Source organism: Lolium perenne, chromosome 2 (assembly GCF_019359855.2).
Source record: "Lolium perenne isolate Kyuss_39 chromosome 2, Kyuss_2.0, whole genome shotgun sequence".
Lineage (NCBI taxonomy): Eukaryota > Viridiplantae > Streptophyta > Magnoliopsida > Poales > Poaceae > Lolium > Lolium perenne.
Window position 1 is genome coordinate 128,046,647 of NC_067245.2, and position 22,083 is coordinate 128,068,729.

Below are 22,083 nucleotides of genomic sequence, written 5' to 3' on the forward strand. Positions count from 1 at the left end.
TCTAGGCCGCGGGCCCAAATATAACCTGGCTTCCGTTAGCGCTGCGCGTGGTCGACAAAGCGCTGACAAGTCGTGACTCGCCTGCCAATGAAGGAGGGAGACGGATATTTAAGCTGCTCGGATTGCTCATCGTCGGGCGAGGTGGGACTAAAAAATCGTCCGAACCTGTACATGCGACGCAGACCGTGCCCCATGTGCATGCGTGAACTGTGCGCTGTGCTTTTTTTAATGGCTGGGTCGCTGTGCATGCATATGCATGCGGCATGCTTAATTAAAATTAAAAGTTGCAACGAGGAGTGGATTATGTGCATGCTTTTGATTTATTTTTTGGGAAATGAAAAGGCAAGTCAAGCTATCCGGGTGCGTGTCTTAGCTCTGGGCAGCCTGCTGCTAGATTAGTTGAGCAAGGTCCTTCGCATTTGTGATCCATGCATGCATGCTTGCTAGCTAGTTGAGCAAGTTGATCATTCTAGCTAATCTGTTTAGTCGTAAAAAAATAACAATATCATTTTATACATGGCTTTTTTTGACGGAATATTTGGCGCCAGCTAAAATAATGTAGACTAACCGGCGCATAATTCTGCCGATTGGAACAAAATTTTACCGCCCAAAATAAAACAACATCCGCAAGTACTCCTTGCGTTCATGAAAGTTATCAACTTTATCAAAATTATGATGTATCTAAATGCTAAATAATGTCTGCATACATTTAAATTTAAACAATGTTAAGATAAGTTTTATGGGAAGGTGGGAATATAACAAAATTTGGAACATAATTTTAGAGTTATGGATCCAACAAATGACGGGTATTAGGGAACAAAAAATTAGATGAGATGGAACAAAATGTTTAGAAGAGCATTACAAAGAGCAGAACAAGGACCTAGACAGAGCGGAACAAGAGCCAAAACGGAGGGGAACCACATCTTACAAAGAGTGGAACAACATCCCAAATAGAGGGAAACAACAACCTAGATGATGGGGAACAACATCCTCGGTGGAGAGGAACAATAGCCTAGACGGAGGGAAGAAACAACCTAGACAAATGGAAACTAGAACCTAGATGTAGGGGAACAACAACTCAGGCGGATGGGAACAAGAGCCTACACAAAAGGGGGAACAACATCATTAGGAGGAGTGGAATAACATCCAGACAGAGCGAAACAACAACCTAGATGGAGGGGAACAACAGCCTAGACGGAGAGGAACCACAGTCTAGACTTAGGGGAAACAACATCTTAGACAAAAAGGAACAAGAACCTAGATGTAGGGAAACTCCAACTTAGACGGAGGGGAACAACATCTTAGAAGGAGTGAAACAACATCCCATACAGAGGAAAACGACATCCTAGATGGAGGGGAACAATAGTCTAAACGGAGAGGACTAACAACCTAAACAAAGAGGAACAACAACCTAGCTGGATGGATGAAAACAAGAGCCTATATGTACAGAAACAAGAGCCTAGATGTATAGGAAAAACAAACTTAACAGAGGGGAACAAGAACCAAGATGTACGGGAACTAGAGTTTAGATGGAGAGGAACAAGATCCCAGACGAAGGGGAACAACGTCTTAGAGGGAGTGATACAACAACCCAAACATAGGGAAACAACAGCCTATATGGAGAGAAACAACAACCTAGACAGAGAGGACCAACAAACTAGGCAGAGAGAAACAACTTCCTAGACAGAGGGGAACACGAACCTAGATGTAGGGGAACAACAACTTAGACGGAGGAATATAAGTGGCTATACGGAGGGGAACAACATCTTAGAAGGAGTAGAACAACAGTCTAGGCAAAAGGAACAACAACCTAACTGGAGGGGAACAATAACCTAGACGGAGGGGAACACCAACTTAGACAAAGGGGGACAAAAATCTAGAAGGAGGGGAACAAGAACCTACATGGAGGGAAACAAAATACTAGACGGAGGGGAACACTAGCCCAGGAGGAAAGAACAACAACTTAGACAAAGAGAAACAACAACTTAAAGTTAGACTAAGTAGAACAACTTTCAAACATACGAGAAACAACCCCAAAGATTGAGGGAAACAATAACATTTTATATTATGGATCGGAACACCTTTAAAAGATGAGAGGAACAAAATCAATATATTTAGGGGAACAAACTCGACTATGTATGGAACAAGAATTTTAGAATAAAACATGAAAAAAATATGGTCCGTAATATCAGATTGCAACACGGTTTTAGAACGAGCGAGTGAAATGAAAATTTACTACTAATGAAGAAAAAACGTAGGAAACTAATAGAGAGAGAGAGAAAAGGCACATGAAACTATAGGAAAGAAGGAAAAACGAAAAAAGGGAAAAAAATCATGGAAAAACATGATTTAAGAAAAGTAAAAATTGAAATTGAAAATAGAAAGAAAACAACGTGAAAAATCGTACCAAAGAAAAACAAGAAAACGAAGAAAAAGAAAAACGAAATAAAAACGTATGTTGCTAGTCGCATGAACTGCTTGTGTTTTTGTGTGAAGCACATGCCAAAGTTACGGAGAGGTAGCGAACTGAAAGAAACTTCCGTCTAGTTGACCACGACGAGAATCCATACATCGATTCACACAACCGAGACTGAAAGCAGCCGAACGAAACTAAATGGGCCGAGCCCACGAAGAAAATCATTTTAGCGAAACGGTAGTACCTAGCGCGGAATCGACTCGGTAGCGCGCGCGCGCTACAGAGCACCGTTTCGCTGAAACGCGCGCGGCTGCGGGCCGGCCCATTTGCGGAGCGTGTCACCGAAAAAGATGATTAATTCCTGCGGACAAAGGATTCGAACTAGGGTATCCGGGACGCAAAACAGGCACATGCCACTGGGACATTCAGTTGATCAATGTTTCAAGTGCACACCTTACCAGGTATATTCATTTAGTCAGACGCGAGATCTGGTTTCCGTACTGTGTGTTGCCACTCCTTGTAAGTTGTAACCCGACCGTTCTATTCTTGTTTATAGGTATGTCTTGCTTCTAGTTTTACTTAGGATATCTTCTCATTTTTTCCTTTATATGTTTCTTTCATTTTTATTTTGTTTTTTCATGGTTTTCTCACGCAGAGGGAATCGTTAAAATCAGAACGGAACCGGTAGACCAATACTAGTTATTGTATTTGTAGAAGTAACATGTTATATACATACGTTGCTGTTTCGTCTTGTGTTTTTCAGTTTTCTTTTCAGATTTTTCATATTTCTCCATTTTAGTACATGCAGCTTACTACGCTCTTTTTTCCCTTGCTTTTCCAATTTTTTTTTCTTCTTCTCCTTCTTCTTTTATTCTTCTATTTATATTCTTCTTCCCTTTATATGTATTTTTCTTTCTTTTCTTTACCTTGTTCCCCATAGTGTAGAATGTTGTTCCCCTTCGTCCAGATTCTTGTTCCCTTTCGTGGAGGCTGTTGTTCCCCACCGTATATGTTGTTCCCCTCCGTTATGTGGCTCTTGTTCCAGACAGTTTACGCGGTTGTTCCTCTCTGTCTAGATTGTTGTTCCCCACCATCTACATGGTTGTTCCCCTCTGTCTAGGATGTTGTTCCCCACTGTCTACGCTGTTGTGTTCCCTCTGTCTAGGCTGTTGTTCCCCACAGTCTACGCGGTTGTTCCCCTCTGTCTAGGATGTTGTTCCCCACCGTCTACGCGGTTGTTCCCCTCTGTCTAGGGTGTTGTTCCCTACCGTCTACGCAGTTGTTCCCCTCTGTCTAGGCTGTTGTTCCCCACCGTCTACGCGGCTGTTCTCCTCTGTCTAGGTTGTTGTTCCCCACCGTCTACGTGGTTGTTCCCCTCTGTCTAGGATGTTGTTCCCCACTGTCTACGTGGTTGTTCCCCTCTATCTGGGCTGTTGTTCCCCACCGTCTACGCGGTTGTTCCCCTCTGTCTAGGCTGTTGTTCCCCACCGTCTACGCGGTTGCTCCCCTCTGTCTAGGCTGTTGTTCCCCACCGTCTACGCGGCTGTTCCCCTCTGTCTAGGCTGTTGTTCCCCACCGTCTACGTGGTTGTTCCCCTCTGTCTAGGCTGTTGTTCCCCACTGTCTACGCGGTTGTTCCCCTCTATCTGGGCTGTTGTTCCCCACCGTCTACGCGGTTGTTCCCCTCTGTCTAGGCTGTTGTTCCCCACCGTCTACGCGGTTGTTCCCCTCTGTCTAGGTTGTTGTTCCCCACCGTCTATGTGGTTGTTCCCCTCTGTCTAGGCTGTTGTTCCCCACTGTCTACGCGGTTGTTCCCCTCTATCTGGGCTGTTGTTCCCCACCGTCTACGCAGTTGTTCCTCTCTGTCTGGGCTGTTGTTCCCCACCGTCTACGCGGTTGTTCCCCTCTGTCTAGGCTGTTGTTCCCCACCGTCTACGCGGTTCTTCCCCTATGTCTGGGTTGTTGTTCCCCACCGTCTACGCGGTTGTTCCTCTCTGTCTGGGTTGTTGTTCCCCACCGTCTACGCGGTTGTTCCCCTCTGTCTGGGTTGTTTTTCCCCACCGTCTACGCGGTTGTTCCTCTCTGTCTAGGATGTTGTTTCCTTACATCCGAACTCTTGTTCCCTTCCGTATAGGATGTTGTTCCCCACTATCCAGGTCATTGTTCCCTACTGTATAAATATTTGTTTCCCACTGTATAATTATTTGTTTATATATTTAGGAAGTTTTGTTCCTCTTACTCTACAAAGTTAGTACCAGTATTTTTTTTCTTTGTTCGTAGTGTATGAATATTTTTTTGGACTGTATAATTATTTAATTCAAAGTTCGACTAAATCATGTTTTTGATTCTTCAATTTTTTTTTTTGCAAAGGGTAGATGCTTTGCCTAAAATATAGAAATTTTTAGGTTTCATTCCCATGCCTATATGCACGTACCATGCATGTTTGTGCAGGTATTTTTCCGGCTTTCCAATACAAGTGTGCCCAACCGTGAGCTACATATAAAAATAAAAAGCAGACCATGTGGCGTATGCTCTCTGCACCACCACTAGCTGGTACCATGCAGGATTGCACTTCTCAATCATAGAAAATGCATCGTCTGACACAAGCAGCGAGCGCCACCAGCAAACATGCAAGCAGCTTCTGGCACCATGCGCATGCAAAACCAGTGCCCCCTATTTGATCGAGTTGTGCTGAAAAATGCCAACCGACTATTGCCGTCTGACACAGCTACGAACGTATACGGAAATAAGACAGCACGGTCCGCATCCGTTAGAAAAACACAGCACGTATACGCGAATAAGACATAACGTATACGCGAATAAGACAACACGGTCCGCGATCTCCGCGAATAAGATAGAACGTATACGCAAATAAGACAGTCTGGTCCGGTACGTCTGACCTTTCTAATTCCCGGCCCATTATATGCATCCAGAGTGAGTCACCGCACGGTCCGCTTCTTTGGATCTTATTTTAGTCCCACCTCGGCCAGCTAGAGAGATTATGACCGGTTTAAATAGCAGTCTCCTCATCAATCGGACGTGCAAAGGTCTATGTGGGCCGATGTGTGCGAAGAGGAGAAACAGCGCACGCGAACGAGAATGCACGATCAGAAAAATATTGGGCCGTCCTAATAAAGCCCATTCTCGCGATTCCTGTGCGACATGAAAGTTAGGAGGCGCGCGAGCGCGAGGGAGGACGACCCAGCCCCTAGCGCGCGAGCGCTAGCGAGCAGTTCCGGCGGTGGCGCGTGCGCTGGGCGGGCTGGCCGAGTGGAGCTGGGCCACGCGGGGGCGTGGGCGCGTGGCCGGTCGGCTCGGCTGGCCGGCCCGATTCTGTTTTTTTTTTGTTTCTTTTTTTTACAGAAATGGGAAATACACTTTGGGGCTTCAAATAAAATTCACTACACCAGGAATCCACCTGTAGCTACGCATGTCTTACAACGGACTCGCCATCCGTTTTCACGAAACAACTTGCCCACTTCCTATATGAGCGGAGAGATAAGACACGATCTCTGATATCCGCGAATGACATTCCTTGTATATTGCCCTGCAATCCCAATCCTCTCTTCTTGCTAGTAATACTCCCCTGCAGATCTTCTCATCCCGATACTAATACGCCCCTGTTAGATCCACTCATCCCGCTGTGCCTCGTCCGCCGCTGCAACCCGCCTTCAGGTGGGGAACTCCACCTCGGTCATGTCTCTTGATTTCTATCGATATCGTCATCTCTGGATTTAGCGGGCGTGCTTCGTTCTTCACAGGTGCCTAATGGGATTCATATGTAGAGGGGTCGTCAATTATGTGCAGCGGCGAGTCGGCGAGCCGAACGCCGTTGCTAGATCCAGTCATCCCGCGGCGCCCCGTCCACATCTGCAACCCGCCTTCAGGTGGAGACCTCCACCTCGATCCTTTCTCTTGATTTCTATTGATGTCGTCATCTCTGGTTTCAGCGGGCCGTGCTTCGTTCTAGAGATTATGTGCCTCGACGGGTACCACTTGGTTTCAGTTTCACTCCTACCTGACCCGAAGTCTGCAGTCCTTGGTTGGCTCGATCCGCTAATTATTCAGGTTGTGTTCTGTGTGGATACGTGTTGTGCCTCTGTCCCTGCCGCTCAACCAAGGGTGCTTGCTCTCAGATCACCTGCCACAAGTCCCAACTGCTAACCACCGCTCCCACCCGGCTTCTCCCTTAATCAGATGACCACAGGTCCTACACGAGGTCCATCTATTTTGCTACTTTTACTACTACATGATCCGTTCTCACGTATATTAGAGCATGGCATGTTCTGTAGCTTCATTGGTGCTTCGGTGATATGCAAGATGTCTTCAAACTGTAAATTGTTTCTATGGTTTCATGAATTAGACAATTGTGTGGTTGATTACTGTACCTAGCTCGTTTTGTTCAAATGAATATTAGTTATACTATTCTTACGAGGTGCAAAGTACTATTTTTTTTAGTTTGTGCAAGCCACGGTTGTTTTCTTTCCATGTATGCAATAGAAGAATTATCTTGCTAACCAGCTTAAGTCTCTTTCTATACATGTTCAAACGAAATAATTTATTAACTCAAAATATTCATCCTTCTTTAAATGATTGTTTATGGATTGACAGCCGTATGCATCTTTTGGGGCTGGTCAAGGCAATAACTAGTTGACTGCAGAAATAGGGGAAATTGCGCTCACTTCTAGAGCCCCTTGTACTCAAAGATGGAGACGACTAATATCAAAATTAGTTTAGTTTTCTAGATTCTGTATTATATAGTTGTACTTGTCAAGTGATCTTTGCATGCAGCTATACACACTGAATATGAATTTTTTGTTGGTTACTTATGACAGCTTGCTTGTGCAGGTTCAGACAAGAGGTAAAGCTTCAGTATTTGTGTTCTGCAACGAGAAATATAAATCTGTGGTACTATAGAAGAAGGGCTCATAAAGTAATCAGAGTGTGTAGTACGGCCTGGTAACTTCTTTGGTCCTAGGCTGCTATGGTGTCACATATTTTTGTCTAGTCATCTCGCATGGGAATTAATATAAATCTGTGAACTATATGTCTATTGTAGTAAAGAGAAAATTCTTAGGAAATTACTGACATGCATATTTTATTCTCTCTGCTATATTAATTCAATATTTACTTTGTGAACAAGAACAAGTTTAGTTGAAATATTGAAGTCAGTAAGCTATTTGGTGCAAGTCAAATTGCACTCCCGAGAATCATCTCGTCAATGACCTGGGAAGATTAATTGGATCTAGAAAAAAAGGACACACAAGAATCTCCTACATTAAAAGATAATTTATATATGACTGAAAGAGTTCTCGGTTTCTTGTTGTTGCTTTCACATCGCTATTCAGAGAAGATAAACATGAACTTCCTTTTGTGTTCCGAGAAGTGTTCATGCAGGAAGATTAACTATCCCATGGCATTCAAACCTTTGTATGTTGCAACTATTTTAATTTGCACTATTTTATTCACTTGGTTTTTGTCTCAATAATGGCAAGTTACTTATATAAAACTGGTGTTGCTATTGTAGATTGGTAAAATAAGTGGACGGAGCATGGCTGAGATGCTGAGAACAAGTTTCAAGAATGGCGCTACTACGAGATAGTTGTAGACTATGTTTTAGAGTGTCACTTCTAGAGATACATAACTTGTATTCAATTAGTCATGCTACTTGTAAAGCAACATAGTTAATCAATATATGAGATCCTTCTGTTTAACATATTGCAACTCTCGTTCACTATTAGTAGTGAACAAATAATTGTTTTACGCAATATATAAACTACCATCAATTGTTCGAGCTATCTAGCAACCAGCAACGCATATAAAGTGTTGTTAGGATCCAACCATATATGTTGATATCTTACAACGCTTCTTCGTGCCATTTACCAACCCTGTATATGCGTTTGTGTTGACCTTTGCAACGCCACCAACGGCAACGCATACCAAATCCGTTGGTGTAGGTACTACCAACTTTATATGGACATTTGGCAACGCATTGTTGCGTTGCTGAAGGGGGGTACCTGTTGTAGTGATTGGAAAAATGTAAATAAGATATCGTTGGATTCGTTATGAAAAATACTTCAAATAAAACTAAATTTGGAATAAAAGTATAAATTTTATAAAACCAAAATTGACATACATGTCTATGTGGCTATAGTGCCCTTTTAGGATCGTTTTCTCAAAAAAATAATTTTATAAGTTTCGAAACCTCCTCACAAAATAGAGCATTGTTGGAAAATCTTTTGAAAACCAAGTTTTATGAAAACTCTATATTTTGCAAAAAACCCTTTTAATATCCCTTTGTGAAATTAAAATAATCATTATATACATATATGTTTGATTTTGAAAATACTTTAAAACCAAAAGTCATTGAAAACACTATTTTGTAATTAATTTGTAAATAGCTTTAAAAAGTTTTAATTCTTTGTGAATTTTCAATCAAGTTCAAACAATCAAGCATTAAACTTATTTTTATTTTACATTCCAAAATTTAGAAAATTTCGGGATGTGACACACATGTTAGGAACAAAACTAACACATGCAAATGGGCGAATAATTTTCAATATAAATGAGTTGAGCATATGTTACCGCAAGGAGGAACATTGGATATATGATAGAAGCAAGACAATCAAAATACTTGGCTTGATATAATATAAATGATGAAGATCCCTTAATTCTTCATGATGTAGCCAAGTCTCCAATGCCCTCCATCAAGCACATATTGATCAAGTTTTGGATTGTTGGTCCCCAACTAAGTTGGGTCCTAAGAGGTTAGTCACAATAGGCTTGGCAACCCAAATGGTTCTTTTCTTGACACCACTTTGAGCACCAACATATTTGGCAAACACATTGCCACCATCATCCTTACGAAGAGAACAAACATCATCAATGATGATAGGGTTGGATGAGGTACCACTAGTGCACAAGAAGGAGATGTGACCCTTCTCACGGCATATGTAGCAAGTTCTTTTCTTCTCCTTCTTCTCACTAGATTTCTCCATAATGGGAGCATTGGCTTGATTCTTCTTGGGAAGTGGCATTTCTTCAACTTGAGGTTGAATATGAGTTTGATCTTGAGGCCGCTTCCCTTTTTGCTCTTCTTCAAAGGGCAAGATCTAACATGATGCCCTTCAATTTTGCACTTGAAGCAAGCAATCTTGGCCGTGTCTTTGACTTGTACTTGGCCCTTCTTCTTGTTGTTGTTCTTGGACTTGTTCTTGTTGTTGGATTTGAATCCAAGTCCACCCTTGTCATTGGGGGATTGTTGCACACTCAACATCGTGTCAAGTTGCATTTCCCTTCATGACTCTTTACCAAGTCATTCTTCGAAGAAGTGACTTGGGCCTTGAGCTCTTTGATTTCCTCTACATGGTTAGTAACAACACAAGTACTAGAGGAAATAGAACCTTCATTGTTAGAGAAACAAGACAAGAAAGATAATTCATCACAAGATTTAGTAATACTATGAGTGGATGAATTAGTAGGACTAGAACATGACAATATAGCATTTTGAGTAGTAGTGCTAGTACCCACATGAGGCTCACAAGGTGTTGCCTTTGATATGATAGCCTCATGAGCTAACTTTAACCTATCATGGGAGGCTAGAAGATCCTCATGGGAGCTAGAAAGCTTTCCATGATTTTCTTCCAATATCCCATAATTTCTAGTTAGCAATTTAAGTTGATCCCTTAGCTCAACATTCTCCTTCAAGATAGATGATTCATAATAAGTGGAGTTGGTAGCACAAGCATCGTCACAAGACATATCAAGAAGATAGGGTAACATAGCATGCTATTTTAAATATGAAGCTTGTAGTTGCTCATGTGACTTGGTGAGGATAGAGTGTTCTCTCTCTGCTTGTGGGCCTTGTCTAGATCATCTAGATCCTTAACAAGTTTATCATGACCAACACCAACTTTTGACTTTTCATTTGATGCATTTTTAATTGAGCTTTAGCATGATCTCTTTCCTTAGTAAGTTTAGAAAATATTTCATTTTGAGACACCTCAAGGGTTTCAAGTTGCTCCTCAAGAGAGGCTACGGTCTCTTGTTCTTCTTCAATATCATTCTTTAGGGATGCTACATTATTGGCATACTCTCGTTCAAGAGCACCCATTTTATCAGTGGTGTTCTCATGCATCCAAATAAGTTTTTGGTTCTCAATAGCGGTAGTCAAGATTTCAAAGAAGTGAGAGCTAGCAATTTTATCTTTGCAAAGAACCTTGAATACACTCTTACCCTTATCGCGTAGAGAGACAACCCAATCCTCTTCTTCATACTCATCCTCATCCTTATCACCACGAGAAATATTAGGTTCCATGGTAGAAGGTACCGTGGAACCCTTGGCCATAAGGCATATATGAGAACCGTGAGATAAGGATGAGGAGTTACTTGAGGCTCCTTTCAAGATCTTGTCTTGACCAATAGAATATTTGGTTTCCTCTACATTGTTAGTTACACACCAACTAGAGGAAATAGAAGCATTTTTATCATGGCCACAAGACAAAGCAAGCATATCATCATGAGATTTATTCAACCAACTTACACATGATATGCAAGGACTATCAACACAAGCATGTAGATCATTTCTAGTGCTAGAAGTGTTTAAGTCCAAAGATGAACCATTGCAATTAGATATAGATGAATGATCATCAATAGTAAGCGCAATACCTATCGTCGTGGTGTAACAACATATGCCATGGGATGACTTAAGTTGGGGCCGAATGTGCGCTAGAGGATCCGGGGGGAGGGTTTGGTTAACAGGGAAAGTGGAGAAAAGATACCGGATTGTATTGCTTAACTTAGCCGACAGCCAGAGGTTGAAGAATGTATGGTACAATATCTCTCCTATTCGCTACTGATCGTCTGATTGATCGTTTTTGCGCAGGGGTGTGCCCCCTCTCCTTATATAGGGGAGAGGGTGGCTTACAAGGGAAGAAACCCTAATGGAATCTTTCAAGAGCTAAGCTATTTTATAAAGCTACTTTGGCCCAGCTGACGCCGGTTATGTCTTTAATCAGGGACTGCTGACCTCGTCCGGTATCTTTAACGTCAGCAGCTGCTTTGGCGTCAGAGCTTCAATTAAAGCTGAAGTGCTTCGCTCATCCTATCCTTTGGTCCTTGGAGGAATCTTTGACTGGAGTGCCGACTTGCTACAGTGAGCCTATACCGGATCTCCGGTAACTTTAGCTCTGGGTTCCGGTATCCCGGTCCTTGGTGGCATAAACTCTCTTGCCCCCATACTCCGGCATACCCCTCCTGAGATACCGGTTTGTACAAGCTTAGCGTAGCTGAACTTAACCTTTAGAATCCGGATCAATCTTTAATCCGGTTTACAGATAGCATATTATGGCGTATTTGCCATAGTATCCCCCCGACATTAGTCCCCGAAGCTGGTATAGTCCAGCGGATTCTATCCGACAGGCCATGCCAGGTTCCCAACTCAAACGTACCAGATTAATCCTCCCGATTTCAATTTAGACTCATACATCGTTTCACCGAACTCACTTCAGCTGACCGGACTCTACAGAGTATTTCTGGCTTCTTTTCCCGGTTTCTTTGCCATTAAAACTCACCTCAACGAAGTCGAGAATAACTCAAAAAGCGCGTTTGTCAATGACATGCGCACTGTGTCTGACAAAGCAGTGTCAGGGGCCAAATCCCTCGTCTCCCGTGCACATTTAATGTGTCGCACCGGATCCGTGTGGCTCCCCGTGTGGAAGGCTCCAAAAGCGCGTGTATCCTGATGCCACGTGGCGGCCCACCAGCGGAAGTGTCGTGGGCTGGACGGTTTCTGGCCTGTTAACCTCCCTCCTATTTAAGGGGGTGACGGTTCTTCGTCCTCCTTACTGCATCTCCATCTTCGCCATTTGCAAACTTCCTGCGCTCTATGCCCCTTGAGCTCCTGCACCGCCGTTCACCGCCTAAGTCACCCCCCTCCGATGAAGCTTTGCGGGGAGCGCCTTGCTCCACTCGGGCTTTCTTCTTCGCCAAGCTCTAGCTTCACCATTCTCTCTTCTTTCCGATGTGTACTGTCTCCTGACGAGCTGCACCACTGCTTGCCGCTGTCGCCCCCTTCTCTGGCGATCTCTCGACTCAACGCCCAGGGGGACCTCCGCCGCCCATCCAAGATTAGTATCGCTAGATCTCGATTTCTCCCATCTCACTGAGTTCTTTGTGTTCTTCTGCGGCGCGGTAGATGTATTTATTTCCCTTTTCTTTTTGTTTTCTCTTATGCTTAGATCTTCACGAGCAAGTAGATCCAGGGGAAGTTGTTTGTTAGCTAGCTTCGACAATTAGCCAAAAATGTCATCCGAAGAATCCGGTGGGGAGCTTTCCGGTAGCACCCAGTTCAGCGAATCCCCCGAGATCTCTCTGGGGGAGGAACAATCCATAGCACAAGAATCCGACGGGCTCGAGGAGGATCTCGCCCGGTTGGAGAAAGAAGTCGGTGCGCCGGATGAAGAAACCGGCAGGCGGGGGGAAGAAGCCAGCAGCTCGGGCCAGGGTGCCGGCGTGAACCTCGCAGCTTACACCCGTGGGGCCTGGAAGGGCTCTGACGTGAGCCAGGCCAAAATTGAATGGCTGTATCGGTCGCGGAGGATACCGGAAGAGGTATTTTGCCGGATTCCCGGCATGGAGCTAGAGCCTGCGCTCGAGCCAGGCAAACATGTGGTCTTCGCCGCTCATTTTGAGCGCGGCTTTGGCCTACCGGCGTCGGATTTCTTCCGGCGCTTCCTCGACTTCTACAAACTTCAACCCCACCATCTCCCTGGCAATGCCATTTTTACCTTTCTTCTTATGTTTCCTTCATGGAAGGTTTCGTCGGCCTCTGGCCTACCGTCGAAACCTTCGCACGTTTTACAAGCTCCGGATCAATTGGATCCAAGACCCCAAGCTTCCGCTTCCCAAGCCAATTGTGCAGTGCGGGGCGTGCAAAATTACGCCCCACCAAAGGAGCACCTTTTACAAGTTCTCCGGCTTGGAATCCTGCCGAGCGTGGCAACAAACCTTCTTCTATGTTAGGAATTCCGGCACCGCCGATTTCATCAACCTTCCGGTGAATGGATCGTAGCGAACAAGAGGGGGGGGGGGGGGGTGAATGGCGCTACGGCAAGTTTTAGTATTTTTCAATTTTTATGCAATGGAAGGTAAAGGTGAGAACTTTAGTGATAGCAGTGATCCTACAATGATTCTAGGACAAGTGCAACAAGTAAAGGAATCAACAAGATAACAAGAGTAAGGAGCGAGACAACCGGGAGCGCGGAGGCGAGGCGAGGTTTGTTTCCCGCAGTTCCTTCCACAATAGGAAGTACGTCTGCGTTGAGGAGGTGCTAGTCTCACACAAGAGACTAGACGGCCACACCACGAAGGAAGGCCTCACCTTCTTCCTCGAGAGAGCTCCACGAAGGTGCTCTCCCTCTTCCACTAAGGCACCGGTCGAGGCGGTGATTCCTTCACAAGGTTGGGGCGAGCTCCACACACAAGGATGCTCCCAACACCCTATGGGGCTAGTACATCACCAAGCTAGCCTCCATAGCTGCACATCTCCAATGCTCCACCATAGGAACCCTACCACCAAGATCCACTAAGGAATAGCTAGTATTGGTGAAATCTCTCTTGGTAGAACTATAGATCGGGGCCTCCTCCACCACTCCTCAAAGTTTGGGCATGATTGGTTGGATGGATGGGGAGAACCTCAAGGATTAAGCTCAGCAACAATGGAGGAGAGAGAGGGAAGAGATAAAATCGTGTTGGGGAAGAAGGAGCCCTTAAATAGGCTCCTCCAAATCCAACCGTTATGTCTAGTTTTTGCCTAAGCGGTACTACCGCTTTTGGGAAGCGGTACTACCGCTCTGAGTTCGAATTCCCCAGATCTGGTCAACGTGGACGCAGAGCGGTACTACCGCTAGAGGTACCGCTCGAGGTACCGCAATGGGGTCCAAACCTTACTGGATCCAAAGTGGTACCGGAGCGGTACTGCCGTAACTAGTTTACGGTACCTAGGCGGTACCGTGAGCGGTACTACCGCTCCAGGTACTGCAGGGGTACCGCAACTCATACTGTGGGTCAATTTCAGCGCAGAACTCAGAGCAGTACCATGGGCGGTACCTATAGGGGTAGCGGTACTACCGCTACAGGTACCGGTAGTACCGGCCTGGCTAAAACTGGTTTTCTCCCCTTTTTCTCTCCATCCATGTCACCTCGCTAAACACACACAAAACCAGAAAACCTATCAACTACGCTTCAGTCTTCCGATCTTGACGTGTCCAGCGAGGTCACCGTGCACTTGCAAATCTAACAATGATACTCAAAGCACACGGTGAGATTACTCAAGTGTTGTCATCAAACACACAAAACTTGGGGTGTAAACTTTGCTCTTACAATCTCCCCCTTTTTGGTGTTTGATGACAACACAAGAGTTTACAATAACATATGATATTATGATGAGATACTTAGATTTGCAAAAACTCGACGGAGCTCCCCCTACACATGTGCATATCATGAATATGTCTTTGAATACAAATACACATGTTCTAGAGACATCACTCCCCCTAGTTTTCACAAACCAAGCACATATGCAACATGGATAAATGACATGTTCAAGTAGCATATGCACAATATGGAGGCAACATAAGATCATGCAAGGAGATTTGGGTGAAGTTATCATACCATAGCCTTGAGAATACCCAATCTCACCATAAGGTGCCTCCATAGGGTTGTTGATGTAGCCATAAGAAAGGATAAGCAACTAGAACCAAAAGGCTACAAACAACAAAGGTCTCCACCCACATAGAAACTTCTCCCCCTTTGGCATCGGAACACCAAAAAGGAGGATAAAGAAACTAGAGGAATGGAGAAAAAGAACATACAACCAAGCTTGCAAAAATCACGAGAAAACAAGCTTGAAGGAGGTTCTTCAAAAACAAGAAAAAGAAAGCAAAGAAGAAAGACAAAAAGAAGGTCACAAAGAAACACAAGGAACCGAAAAACCCCTCAAGGAGGGGGGTGTTGGTGGCCGAGGCCACCGTGTAAGAGTATAGTAGTGTGAGGTCGTGTAGATGTATCTAGGACTCACGGACTACAACTCAACATGAAGCTCATAAGTCACTTAATTGACGAATAGCATATGTTTTGGATTTCTTTATCCATTATGGGGGGAGGGATAGCTCAATAGATTTAAACCGCACTCCCCCTATGTTCATGCGTGCCTTTCATCTAGATATAAAGGTTAGGAGTGGTATGTGCGCACGACGGTCAAGCAAAGTTCGATGGATCGATGATATTTAGCTCATGCCTCAACTCAATGAAACGCTTCTCATCCAAGGGCTTTGTGAAGTTGTCCGCCAATTGCTCCTTGGTGCCAATATAGGATAGTACAATATCTCCGCGAGCAATGTGATCCCGGATGAAGTGGTTCCGTATCTCAATGTGCTTCGTCTTGCCATGAAGAACCGGATTGTAGGCGATCTTGATTGCGCTCTCATTGTCACACAAAAGAGGCACCTTGCTATACTCGAGTCCATAATCCCGCAAGGTTTGCCTCATCCATAAGATTTGAGCACAACTACTTTCCGCGGCAATATACTCGGCTTCCGCGGTGGAGACATAGACACAATTTTGCTTCTTCGAGGACCAACACACCAAAGATCTTCCAAGAAAGTGACAAGCTCCGGATGTAGACTTCCTATCAACCTTGTCGCCCGCCCAATCGGAGTCGGTGAAACCAATCAAAGCAAAGTCCGTGTCCCTTGGGTACCTGATGACCCACAAGTATAGGGGGTGTATCGTAGTATCTTCGATAAGTAAGAATGTCGATCCCAACGAGGAGCAGAAGGTGTTGACAAGCAGTTTCGATGAAGGATTCACTGTAAATGCTCACAGACAAGTATTCAGGGGGGGTTTGATGTAACAGTTGAATAAAGTACGAGTATGTAAAGTGCGAGAGTAATAATTGCAGCGAGTGGCCCAATCCTTTTTAGCACAAAGGACAAGCCGGTTTGTTTACTTATAATGACCAAACGTTCTCGAGGACACACGGGATTTTAGTCTAGTGCTTTCGCTACATACGGCTAAATAATCTTCATTGTTGTGATAAGTGTTGTGTGGGTGAACCTATGCTAATGTACCGCCCTTCCTAGGACTAATACATACTTGTGATTATACCCCTTGCAAGCATCCGCAACTACAAGAAAGTAATTAAGAATTAAATCTAACCACAGCCTTAAACTCTGAGATCCTGCGATCCCTCCTGCATCGATATACCAACGGGGGTTTAGGTTTCTGTCACTCCGGCAACCCCGCAATTGGCAAACGAGTACAAGATGCATTCCCCTAGGCCCATAAATGGTGAAGTGTCATGTAGTCGACGTTCACATGACACCACTAGAAGAATAACACCACAACTTAAATATCACACCATTGAATATTACTCAACCATAGTTCACTACTAACATTTAGACTTCACCCATGTCCTCAAGAACTAAACGAACTACTCACAAGACATCATACGGAACATGATCAGAGGTGATATGATGATGAATAACAATCTGAACATAAACTTGGTTCAATGGTTTCACTCAATAGCATCAACAACAAGTAGGAATCGATACCGGGAGAGTTTCCCTATCAAACAATCAAGATCAAACCCAAATTGCTACGGCGGTGACGGTGTCCAGCGGTGATGACGGCGGTGATGATGGTGGAGATGATGATGATGGTGATGGCGATGATGTCCAGCTCGATGACGGTGACGATGGCGTCGATTTCCCCTCCCGAGGGAATTTCCCCGGCGGATTCCTGCCCGCCGGAGAGCTCTTTCTCTCTGGTGTTCTCCGCCCGCAGAGGCGGTCAGAACTCTTCGCGAGGTACCCTCTGTGGCTTAGGTCTTCGGGACGAAGGGTTTGGCGAAGAAAAGGAGGCGAAAAGGGTCGTGGGCCCCTGCACCATAGGCCGGCGCGGCCAGGGCACAGGCCGCGCCGCCCTAGGGTGTGGGCCCACCACCCCGGCTGCTCCCCGGCTCCTCCTTCGGCTTCCTTCGTCATCTTGAAAAATAGGATTTTTGGTATAATTCCCTTCCGTAGTTGATCTTCCGAAATATTGCGTTCGACGGTGCTTTTTCCAGCAGAAACCAGGCTCCGGTGTTCGATCCTCCAATAATGATGAAACATGCAAAATAGATGAAATAACATAAGTATTGTGTCCCAATATGGAATATATCAATGAATAACAGCAAATTATGATATAAAATAGTGATGCAAATTGGACGTATCAACTCCCCCAAGCTTAGACTTCGCTTGTCCCCAAGCGAAATCGAGCTCGATAGACATGACCACATGTTTATGGAGTGAAGAGTCGATAAATAAAATACGGACAAGAAGCATCATATTCATTCACACAGGACATTATAGTAAACAATCTCTTATAACTCATATTGAAACAAGTATAAGGTAATCACAAGTAAAGGTGCATGAGAAATCATGATTGGTGATGGCAAACTTCTGCTCTTGGTCGAGAACAATTAACAGATTATATTTATCTCATTGAGCAGCGCTCTCATGTTAGAGTTTATAAGGCACAACTTGCATACTCAATCGTAATGGTCTACTCATAATCATTGATAACTTGCAAAGCTATATTCATTCAAATAAAACTTGTACTAAACAAAGAAGAATAAAAGACATGATGTAGCAAATCACAATATAATGGTTTGATCACAACTACTCAAATGCTTGCTTGAGATGGAGGGAAATAGGTTTACTGACTCAACATAAAGTAAAAGATAGGCCCTTCGCAGAGGGAAGCAGGGATTAAATCATGTGCTAGAGCTTTTTCAATTTTTGCAATCATATAAAGAGAATAAAAGTAACATTTTGAGAGGTGTTTGTTGTTGTCAACGACTGGTAGCGGGTACTCTAACGCCCTTGCCAGACAACCTCCTAAGAGCGGCTCCCATATTATTTTCATTTTGTGTGGCACTCCTTCCAACCTTTCTTTCACAAACCATGGCTAACCGAATCCTCGGGTGCCTGCCAACAATCTCATACCATGAAGGAGTGCCTTTTTATTTTAGCTTTATTATGATGATGACACTCCCCCCAACCTTTGCTTACACAAGCCATGGCTAACTGAATCCTTCGGGTGCCGTCCATCAATCACATACCATGGAGGAGTGTCTATTTAGTTTAATCAATTTGGGACTGGGAATCCCATTGCCAGCTCTTTTTGCAAAATTATTGGATAAGCGGGTGAAGCCACTAGTCCATTGGTGGAAGTTGCCCAACAAGATTGAAAGATAAAACACCACATACTTCCTCATGAGCTATGAAACATTGACACAAATAAGAGATACTAAGTTTTGAATTGTTTAAAGGTAGCACATGAAGTATTTACTTGGAATGGCAGAAAATACCATGTAGTAGGTAGGTATGGTGGACACAAATGGCATAGGTTTGGGTTAAGGTTTGGATGCACGAGAAGTATTCCCTCTCAAGACAGTCTTTGGCTAGCAAGGTTAATTAGCAAGCATAAGAGTCGAGGGAAACAAACAAATATACATGTGATAGAAACAATCATGCATCTTCCTTGTAAGCACAAACAATTTTAACTTCAGAATAGTAAGCTATGAGCTAACAAGAAAGACAATGAAACATCTACATGTATTTCTCTTTTCTATTTAAACCTCAAAGTGTTGTTGCTATTGACCAATGCTAAGTTTGCCAAAACCAAATAGATTTATTCAATGCTCCCAAAGTGATACCAATACTAACAACAAGGTGAATCATATAGTAGAGATTGCAAACTAAAATAAGATGTGCAATATGTAAATGATAAGACTTCTCATTAATATTCCATAACGATAACTCACACCAAGGGATACATAGACAACCAACTAAAGGAGAGATACTTCCAAACGCAACCCATCTTATATGATAACTTCCCTACTCATGATATGATACTACTTGACAATAAAAGTAAAAGGTAGTGATAATGTGATACCGCGGCACTCCCCCAAGCTTGGAACAAACCAAGGGGATGCCAATACCGATGATGAATTACTCCTGCGGTGATGGTGGTGATGAACTCCCGTCATCAAACTTCCAAGGAAGAGGCTCTCCATCAAGAAACGACATCTTGGTCTCGGGGATCCTGAAACTAGCAGCACGGCTTATGTATTTAAACCTGTTTTCATACTCACAGTTCTGATTCTGAAAATCATAGAGTTGTGCTTGGAGCTTGTTGGTGGTGTCGTGAAGTGAGAGGATATCGCTCCAAAGCTTTGCAGTTTCCTTCTCATGTTCAGCAATGAGTTCAGACACTATCCTGTGGAAAATATCCACCTCACGCTCAGCCATCTTCTTGTATTTGAAAACCTCTTGTTCTAGCTTCTCCATCCTGTCTTCCAGGCTTCCTTCTCCTTTAGGACCCTGGACATCCTTGACCTGCAGTTCTCCTTCAACGAGCAGCAACTCCTTGGGGTGCATCCTCAGCTCCTCCATGTACAAGTTGCCAACATCCTTGCTGGAGCTGTCCTTCGGGGTTTCCGACGAAGACATGATGACTCTAGATCTGAAACAAATCCTGGCAGAAACAACTCGAAACAAAACACGTCGAGAAAACGATATACGGACCTCCAGGGGTCTGGGGGGATTATATAGCAAAAATTTTCTCGACAAAAGGAAAGTACCAGATCGAACCAGAGTCGGAAAGGGGCGATGAGGCGGCCAAACCATAGGCCGGCGCGGGCCCAGGTCAGGCCGCGCCACCCTATGGTGGCACCCCCTCGTGCGTCCTTTCCACTCCGTTTCAAACTCTTAATTTCTCATATTTTCCAAAAACAGCAAAAATATAGTTCGGAAAGTAAATTGCGTACTTTTCATTACCGCATCAAGTTACCTATTCGAAGTCGAGTTCTGGCGGACTGTCAATTTGCCCTTTGATGTAGGCCTCCGGTGTTTCCACTTGAATAATATCAACATCAACATTATAAGAATCACCCAAGATATAATGCTTGAGTCTTTGTCCATTCACCACTTGCGTAGCATTGCCTTGGAGAGAGCTAATTTTGATTGCTCCTGAACGATACACCTCCTCGACAACATATGGTCCTTCCCATTTCGAGAGTAATTTCCCTGCAAAGAATCTGAGACGAGACCGATACAATAGGACTTTATCCCCAATATTAAATTCTCTTTTGATAATCCTCCTATCATGCCATTTTTTAACTTTCTCTTTAAAGAGTTTAGCATTTTCATATGCTTCACTTCTCCATTCATCTAGAGAACTCAATTGCAACAACCTCTTATCACCGGCAAGTTTAGGATCTTTATTTAATTCTCTAACAGCCCAATAAGCTTTGTGCTCTAGTTCTAGAGGTAAATGACAAGCTTTCCCATAAACCATTTTATAAGGTGACATTCCCATGGGATTTTTATAAGCAGTTCTATAAGCCCAAAGTGCATCCTTCAATTTACTAGCCCAATTCTTTCTAGTTTTATTAACGGTCTTTCCCAAAATAGATTTAATCTCTCTATTTGATAATTCTACTTGACCACTAGTTTGAGGATGATAAGCAGAAGCAATTCTATGATTAATACCATACTTAGCAAGAGTTTTTCTAAAACCTCCATGAATAAAATGAGAACCTCCATCAGTCATAATATATCTAGGTACTCCAAATCTAGGAAAAATAATATCTAAGAGCATTCTTAAAGAGGTCTCACCATCAGCACTTTTCGTAGGTATAGCTTCCACCCATTTAGTAACATAATCAACAGCAACAAGTATATGAGTGTTACCTTCCGAAGACGGAAAAGGTCCCATGAAGTCAAATCCCCAACAATCAAACGGTTCAATAACAAGAGTATAATTCATAGGCATTTCATTGCGTCTGGAGATATTACCAACCCTTTGGCATTCATCACAAGATAAAATAAACTTTCTCGCATCTTTGAAGAGAGTTGGCCAATAAAAACCTGATTGTAAAACCTTTGGCGCGGTTCTTTCTCCAGTGATGTCCTCCATAAGCACTACCATGACATTTACTCAATATCTCCCTGTTGTTCATATTCAGGGACACATCTTCGCATAATACCATCCACTCCTTCTTTATATAAGTGTGGGTCATCCCAGAAATAATGCCTCAAGTCATAAAAGAATTTCCTCCTTTGCTGAGCTGAAAAGGTTGGAGGCAAGTACTTGGAAACAATAAAGTTAGCATAATCAGCATACCAAGGACCTGTCTCGCGAGCTCACCTTTATTACAGCCAATTGTTCATTTGGAAAACTATCATTAACAGGAACAGGATCATAAGCAATATTTTCCAATCTAGACAAATTATCAGCAACAGGATTATCAAGCACCTTTCCTATCTACAATATGTAGATCAAATTCTTGCAAAAGAAGTACCCATCTAATAAGCCTAGGCTTAGCATCTTTCTTTGTCATTAGGTATCTAATTGCAAAGCATGATCAGTATGAATAGTAACTTTTGAATCAACAATATAAGATCTAAATTTATCACAAGCAAAGACTACAATAATAATTCTTTTTCAGTTGTAGCATAATTTCTTTGAGCAGCATCAAGAGTTTTACTAGCATAATAAATAACATTCAGTTTTTTATCTACTCGCTGTCCAAGAACAGCGCCTACAGAAAATCACTAGCATCAC

The 22,083-nt window shown here is 43.5% G+C and overlaps 1 long non-coding RNA gene across 3 annotated transcripts; it reads left to right on the forward strand.

Annotated features, from left to right (window-relative positions):
• The first annotated feature begins 5,838 nt into the window (after positions 1–5,838).
• On the forward strand, positions 5,839–8,129 carry LOC127333473 (uncharacterized). Of its 3 annotated transcripts, none has more exons than XR_007871177.1 (4): positions 5,839–6,090; positions 6,177–6,622; positions 7,264–7,374; positions 7,943–8,129. It is a non-coding gene; the product is annotated as an uncharacterized lncRNA (long non-coding RNA). The 3 variants fall into 3 exon arrangements; XR_007871178.1 differs by lacking the exon at positions 7,943–8,129 and having other exon boundaries at positions 6,177–6,302; positions 6,366–6,622; positions 7,264–7,519; XR_007871176.1 differs by lacking the exon at positions 7,943–8,129 and having other exon boundaries at positions 7,264–7,519.
• Positions 8,130–22,083: the final 13,954 nt, after the last annotated feature.